This window comes from Camellia sinensis, chromosome 3 (genome assembly GCF_055761805.1).
Source record: "Camellia sinensis isolate YWXY chromosome 3, ASM5576180v1, whole genome shotgun sequence".
NCBI classification, from domain to species: domain Eukaryota; kingdom Viridiplantae; phylum Streptophyta; class Magnoliopsida; order Ericales; family Theaceae; genus Camellia; species Camellia sinensis.
The window spans coordinates 8,677,997-8,686,583 of NC_138963.1; the positions used below are offsets into that span (position 1 = coordinate 8,677,997).

At 31.8% G+C, this 8,587-nt stretch overlaps 1 long non-coding RNA gene across 1 annotated transcript; it reads left to right on the plus strand.

Moving 5' to 3' along the window:
• On the plus strand, positions 1–2,634 carry LOC145820912 (uncharacterized). The gene is made up of 3 exons (XR_014362951.1): positions 1–374; positions 438–597; positions 2,550–2,634. It is a non-coding gene; the product is annotated as an uncharacterized LOC145820912 (long non-coding RNA).
• Positions 2,635–8,587: the final 5,953 nt, after the last annotated feature.

Below are 8,587 nucleotides of genomic sequence, written 5' to 3' on the forward strand. Positions count from 1 at the left end.
GAAATTAATTTACACTAATCAGATACCTATGCATGTAATTATTCTTCTCATGCATATAATGGTACTCTGCTTGAGGCTGAAACACTGTGCCCTTGATCACCCATGTAAAAATCGCATCGAGCAACATACTCCTCTTGTATAACCACAACTTCCTTTCCCCTAAGATTCGACTCCCAATGTCAAAAAAATTGGAACAAACCCTCGAAATTTTGTCCAAACCAAAATTCCCTCCTATTTTTTTTTTGACAAACCCCTGGACCTTTTCTTCAGACCTAACATTTGGAGAAATTACGCTCTCTCTCTCTCTCTCTCTCTCTCTCTCTCTCTCTCCAATCGTCGCCGCTGTCCATTGCCACAACCATCACCACATCCAGGTAAGTCCCACACCTTTCTCTCCTATTCTGTTTTATTTCGGACAACTGATTTTAACCCTCTAGGTGTCACTCTCTGTCAAGGGATCCTACACTTCCTGCCATCGTCTCCACCACCTTCGTCTCCACCGTCATCTCCAAATTAAACAACCTATTGGATAACACCCAACCCCCTGCAGCGACGACGAAACCCTAGATGTATTCGAGCTCGATTACAAACTGGTTTGTACGTAGTTCATAATTGCCCAAAGCCCTTACTTTTACTTTATTATCTTCGATTTGTCTGTGCTAAGAGGAAATTTTCAAATTTAGGGTTTTCAAGTAGAGGATATGGAATTTTTTGTATGATTTAAGTAAAAAAAATCGAAAACCCATCTTTATTCAGTCCCATTTCCTTTGAAGAAGACTTGATTTTGTTTTTCCAGGTGTAATTTATGAGCTTAGGTTGATTGTTTGTGTTATTTAATGTTTTTGTTTCTCTCCCTTTCTCTATCTTCATTCTATGAAACCCTAGACCGAAATCCCCTTCTTCAAAACTGCCCCTTTCACCTTTGTGAACTCGCTGGGTTGGTTTATAAAATTAGGAAAATATGATTTGAATAGGTTTAGGTTTTTTGATGTTTGTTAGTTGTGTTGTTTCCATATGATGCATTCAACAATCCAATTACGTTGGTTTTTTGTGAATGTGAGTCAACTATATAGGACTAATCTAAGGGCATTCGTTACTCTCAACTTGTATGCTAGATCTGTGTGATATTGAATAGGCGTTGCTAAAGAGTGGTTAAATGCTTTTAATAATTTAAATTTAAATATGGATTGTTTACTTACTTGGTTTACTATGCATGAAACCAGAATTTTGTTTACCCGTCATTGAAAGTTTTCACCTGACGTGAATTTCACATGGCCTGCAATTTGAATTTTTTAATTTCTGGGAAACATACCCTAGTTGAGTTTCATTTTAAAGTTTTGGGACCTGGATGTTGTTAAAGTACATCATTTTATTATATTGCTCAGTAATTGCCAACAATTTGTTACTAGTTTCGATTGGGACAAACAAAGACAGGCTTACATTGAATTTATTATATTAGCCTGCTAAGATTTATATAGCTGTAAGTCTATTTAAGGAATATCAAGAATGTAGTTGAAGTTGATCACATAGTTAACCTACATTAATTATTAAAAGTTGGAGGAAAACCGTAGCTTAACCAAATCAAAATATGTGTTTTATATTATAATGCCAGGTAATAAACCTTATAACCGTGTACATGGAATAGATGGAATACTGATACATGCATAATTACCAATTACCATCATATGGTCCCTTTGTACAACTGTTATGTGGGTGTACTGTTTGATGGTCACACCTTTGTTTTCAATTAAAATTTCACTCCTAACCAAGTTCACGTGTGATATTAAGGTATCTCACTGACCTATAAGTTGCTTTAAGGTCTTACTTTCTCAATACCTGATGTGAATATGTAGAAAGCAACTTGCAACTGTAATTAATTGTTCTGTAGCATCCCCATTCCTCACGAATGACTATAAAAGTTGTTCTGGTCTATTTTTGCTGAAGTACTAATTCTGTACCATGCATGCAAAGGTGTTCACAGGCAGTGATCATACATTTTATCAGATAATTGATTGAACGATGGTTAAGGACCTAACATGATAAGAAAATTTTATGACCATTACCCTCAATTTGATAATACAATTTATTGTATACTTGATTGCCCCATGGTTCTGGCATGATATTCTTTGAAATTTTTGTTTTCTTATTAGTAGAGACAGTGGCCAACTTTTGCTCTCTTTTATGAGCAACCAGAGGGAATATATTTCTACTACAAAAAGCAGAATTGGGTTTTAAAATCCTCAGAAAAAATGCCTACCTGTGTTGTTTGTAATAAACATGGAGTTTGAATAAGTCCTCAGTTGTCTATTAGAAAAACTCTTAAACTGTCAATTTGAATTTATTTTATTTTATTTTATTTTATAAATATACAGCTTTGTTTTGACTTTCATTGTACAGGTTCTTTTCTTTAATAAACTGTCTAGTTTTAATCTCTTTCAGATGAATTTTATTGTTCCAATGATCTATAGCAATTTTACAAATGTCAAAAATCATAAAGTATAAAATTTTCAATTCAAAAAGACTAGTATAAATATAATTAATTATTGCAGGTGGTTGAAATCAGTAAGGGGAGTAAAGTGAAGTATGAACTTGACAAAAAAACGGGAATGATCAAGGTAATCATGCATAGTCAGTCATTAATCTCAGTTTTGGTGTGGCCTCAACTGTTGGCCTTGTCTGGTTTTGCTAATCCAGCTTCTGCTTATTCTGGTTTCCTTATCTATCTGTGCTGTTCTCTGTTTGATTTGTGGGTGGCTGTTCTTTGTTTGATCTGTTATTTGGGGGCTGTTATTTAGATGCCATTGTAGTGCTCTTGTAGTTTGGTTATAAGTTGGAATGTTCATCAGTTTTCCCAAGAAAACATGCATGGAATTCTTTGAAGCCCAAATTCTGTTGTGCCAATGTTCTTTTTAAGGATATTTTTTGGCTTATCAGATGCCACTGCCAGTGTTATGTCAAGGCCATGCTTCCATAGCACTTTTTGTTGTCTCAGTATTATTAGATGCCTGCTCTGCATAAGTATAAATACCAAACATTCAAATTCTAGGAACTTTTCTACGTATAAATAATTTTTGTTAAGCAAGAATTATAACCAAAGTCATAGTTGTTGTCATTTATAATTACTCACTTTATGATATATAACTTCATTTAACTATAACATATTGATTGATGTTGGCTCAAATCATTTGGAAAATCCACTCCCACATTTTTATTATATTTTGAATTTTTTAGGAAAATAATAAGCTAGCACAAAAGAAGAAGAAAATTATGTGAATGTGCTTTGCTTTCTATAATGTTGAAACCATCATATTTCCTTAATGTTATGTTTGGATCATAGATTTAGCTAGGGATTTGGAAATGGAAAGGGAAAGGGAAAGGGAAAGGGAAAATGTGTGTTGAATGTAATTATAAGAACATTTGGTTATTTAATTTTTTTTGTATATATTTTTATTTAATTTTTTGTTGAAGTGATCAAACGGTTGGTTGTGGTACATTTGTTTAAGTGTTTATTTATGTAACGGTTATTGAGACTTTGAACAAAGGTAGTAGACTTTCATCTTTGTTATTGTTTATGCAGTTTGTTAATGTCAAAAGATGTGCAAAATAATATTTTCCGTACATAGATTCTTTGTTTTCTCCCCACAATCATTAATTTCCTTACGTATTGTCTTCTTTACTGAGTCTATTTCAATGTTCTGTTTTTGTTTGTTATAGGTCCTCAATTTCTCCATCTTAACGTAGAAGTAAAGCTATACCTCCTCCATCCCTTTGTCTCTAGCGGTTGCATTAGCAGGTGTGTTTTTTAATTTATTTGCTTTTAATTAATAGCAGGGCACTGGCGGGTGTGCTATTTTATTTATTTGTGCTGTCTTTTTTTATTTATTTGTTTATTTTAATTGATAGCAGGGCACTGGCGGGTGTGCTATTTTATTTATTTGTGCTGTCTTTTTTTATTTCTTTTAATTGATAGCAGGGCACTGGCGGGTGTGTTATTTTATTTATTTGTGCTGTCTTTTTTTTATTTATTTGTTTCTTTTAATTGATAGCAGGGCACTGGCGGGTGTGCTATTTTATTTATTTGTGCTGTCTTTTTTTATTTATTTGTTTCTTTTAATTGATAGCAGGGCACTGGCGGGTGTGCTACGTTATTTATTTGTGCTGTCTTTTTTTATTTATTTGTTTATTTTAATTGATAGCAAGGCACTGGCGGGTGTGCTATTTTATTTATTTGTGCTGTTGTTTTTATTTATTTGTTTATTTTAATTGATAGCAGGGCACTGGCGGGTGTGCTATTTTATTTATTTGTGCTGTCTTTTTTTATTTATTTGTTTATTTTAATTGATAGCAGGGCATTGGTGGGTGTGCTATTGAATTTATTTGTGCTGTCTTTTTTATTTATTTGTTTATTTTAATTTACGAACAGAAAATGACAAAAGAGTGTGTAATGACCAATATATCAAAATTCAATTTGTTATGATTTGAATCATATATTTCAAGTGAACAAACCTTAACGACAATATAATTTGTTTTTGCAGGTGTTGCTGTGGGTAATAGTTGATATGATCGAGCGGGTGATATTGGAAGCTAAACTAAGATTTTTTTAAAAAAATTTTTTGAGAACTTAAATCTGTTAGTATTTTGTATAAATACTCTTAAATGATGGTTGATGGATATTTGTTTTGCTGTATGGAAGTTCATATTTTGTATGCACACTTCTTTTTTTCCTTGAAGAAAGAATTTTGTAAGGAATTATCATTCACCAAACGAGGTTATAAGAAATCCTACACTGCCTTGCAATAGTAACTTGCTTTTCAATATTGTTGATCTTCCGTCCAGGTTCATCAAAAGACACTTCAAGATGTATATATGTGTGTGGTTTTAATATCGTTGATGGATCAATTCTTTAAGATGTATATATGTGTAAGGTTTTAAAATAAATTTTAGACCACAGTTGCACTAGCAAAGGCTATAAAGCCATTTTGTTTAGTGTTTTTGCTCATTTTCGAAGCAAATGCACAACAGCAAGTGCATATAGAAAATTGAAGGTCATTATTCGATCATTTTTTCCCATAAAATATTCTCTTGAAAATGGCCAAACTGTCATTTGGTATCACACAATGTATTGTTCTAATTTATAGAAGTAGCTGCCTCTGCCATTCTTGACAGTAGATTTTGTGAAGGATCTGAATTTACTCTTGACTGGGAATTTGTTAAATGTGTTTTTGTTATCCATATTTTATCTCTTTTACGTTTATTTTAGGTATGGGATACATATAATTATTTTGTGAAGTGATTGAGATAATATAGCCACGAAAAATTAGAGAAGCCTGAATTGTGATATCTTTTTTGGTTCTTGAATTTGTTAAGGAAAGGAAAAAGTTAATTTAAAAAAAAAATGAGAAGCAAAAATTTCTTACTGGGGTTTGGTTGGGCTGGGTTTAGGGTTGCTAACGAATTGAAATTTATTATTAATATAAGTATTATTATATATTTTAATAATAATTTTGTATTTTTTTAATTTTAATAAGTAAATTAATTTAAATTTAATTCATTTTTAAGTTCGAGTTTGAACTTGGCTCGTTTATGTAATTGAGCGAGCTCGAGTTCAACAAATATTTGACGAGCTGAGCTTGAGTTCGATTTTTGAAGCTCGACTAAAACTTGCTCAAGCTCGAGTTCGACTAATTCTTAATAAACGAGCTTAAACATTGAAAATTTTGATTCGGTTCGTTTGCAACCTAGTTGGGTTTCAAGGAAGAATGCATATGAATTTTTCAAAACATTATTTTTCTTGCATGGTTCCTAGAGAAAAATGAATAGACACAAGCTAAAACACTTTGGTATTGTTTTATTTTAATGTTTTGTATTCTCGAAAATAGAAAAAACGAAAACGGACAACATTTTTTTTTTTTTTGAAGTATACTTTTTATAAGAAACTTTAATGTTGTTATTTGAATTTTTCAAAACTGTTTTTGCATAATAGTAAAAATGATTAGTTTTATTTTTGATATCATGAAAAATAAACGCCGCCCAATGTCCTACCCTAACGGTACTATGACGTCACTATGATATTTAGCGATGCTTTTGAAACGCCGTCATAGATATTTATACATTTTAAAAATCCAACCGTTGGGGCTGGGATATAGGGACGTTTAAAAAACGCTGCCATAGCCTTTTCTTTTCTTTTTAATTGTGCTAAGCTTGACATTTAAATATAGCGATAGATATTTATACCTGTCATAAACGATTATTAAGAACTAATAATTGATGTATATTAAATTAATAAATAAACTAAAGCTTGAAAGCAAAATTCATGTTCAAATTAAAAATAAAAAAAACAATGCATTGCATACCCAAGAATAGAAACAATTCATGTTCAAATTTTAAATACATCAATTAAAATCAAAGTCGTCTTTGTTCGCTCCCACAACCTTATCCACTATCTTTCCTTCTTTCAGGATCACAAAAGTCGTATAGCCTCTACTTCCATTTCAATTCACCCCTAGCTCTGAGTTGTGCACAAGGTAGCACACTTGAGAATATAATTTTATAACAAAGGTTGAGTTATAAACTCAAAGTTCACGAGTTTAAGAAATGCGATAACGTCATTGATTGTACGAACTTATGAAAAATAAAAAAGAATAGAGCATCACCAGCTTTATATTGCGCGATATCACCAACAATAGGAGCTGAATTATGCTTGTATATCACAAGATCAAGTAACAAGCGAGCCCTATGCAAGTAGTCAAACTACATGCCAAAAGTAGTGAGTACGTAAAAACATCACATTATAAAATTAGTCTTCATAAAACATAAGATACTGATAAGTGGACAGTTGGGTATAAATGTAAGTACCTTGATTACACCCGAAGGCAAAGGTTTCCCTTGCATATATTTGATGACGAAAAGACCACAATCATAGCTATAGGAATGAGTGTAGTTGTAACAATAGAGTCAACGAACTTAGAGATTATAACATTAATGCTTATTTAAAAATCAAGAACGATAATGTAGTGTATTACTTGTTGTCTTGGCGTGGCATGTCTTCCAACCATTGAAATGCAAACGAACTAACATCTTGAACGTAATCTTCTCCATGCGCATATTGAAGCAGCTTATGATTGTTCTTGGCTATAAACATATGAAAATGAATATAAGAATTCGTATAATGGAAAATATATAACTACATACAAATAGATATTAACGAAATACCAAAAGAAAATGAATGGAGTGATCGGGCGCTTTGGAGGATCAGTCGGCTTATCCATTAGGCTCCAATCAGAATTCCTTATAAAGAAAGACAAGAAAAATAAACTCATAATATCTTTGATTAGGAAAAAAAACAAACAAACAAAAATCTTAAAGGTTATAGTACATTCATCAAATGCATGACATGCACACATGAATGGATTTGTTTTATAATAATGTAGTTAACAAAGACTATGTTTCCAATGTAAAAAGGAAAGACACTAAAAAAATTCTAATCATAAACAAAAAATGATACCCCAGTAGCTTAGGTCACATTACCATAAAAAATAGATTAAAGAAAATTTTTTTGGACAAAATTTGTAATTTGGTAAGGAAATTTTTTTGTCGCAAAAAGGAGCCAAATATTTTGGCACCATACGAATTGATAATAAAAACGACATTGTTTTTTATTTTATTTTTGGGACTATTGTAGAAAAAAATAAAAAACGATGTCATGGTTATGTATAGCTCCTTTGCTCCTTCAAGTCTCACTTTAGGTGTCCAGTCAGAAGGTTGAATATCTTTATTAACTGGTTTTACTTGCTTTGGTTTTAGCTATGTTGTGGTTCACTTTCCCATATTTTATCTTGCTAATTTTTTTTTTATTCTCTGCATGGGTTTGGGAATGGCTTGAACCACATAAAGCACTTGAAAATTATAAATGTTTAGGAAAGCAATTTGTTTTTTAGAATACAAAATACAAGAAATTAGAAAATGGGAGAATGATTTGATACAGTTGTATTCAGTAATATACATACACTAACTAAAGATTTGATGCACTAAGGACCCTTGCATACTGCTATACCTACTGCCACTCACAATTGAATCTTGGATTGTGAATAGAGCTTCTCTTGTATTAATGCTATGCTTATTATTTGATTTTATTATTTATATTTATTCTGTCATTGATACTTTAGATTCAAAATAAATAATACTAATATATGAGCACTACTACAAAATTGGTTAAAGGTCACAATTTTTAACTTTGACCTTATACTTTTAGTCTTAGTTTTTTTTTTAATACAAAAACTGTGATGAATGAGGGTGTGACTGTACAAGTTATATCATAAATATTTTGCTTTTTAATTTGGCCATCACGCATACCATATAATTTAAATATATTGAAGCATAGAGGACCTTGTAGGAAAAAATATGTACCTGTCGAAGAAGTAGTTCAGCAACAACACAACCAGCAAACCAGAAGTCAATAGCTATAGTGTACTCCGTCGATCGAAATATAAGCACAGATGTAAGAGGTATTGGCCTCTCCTTTACCTGCCAAAAATAAGGAATGAAGCATTTCAACCAAAACACAAAACTAAGGGAGAGGGGAAAAAAT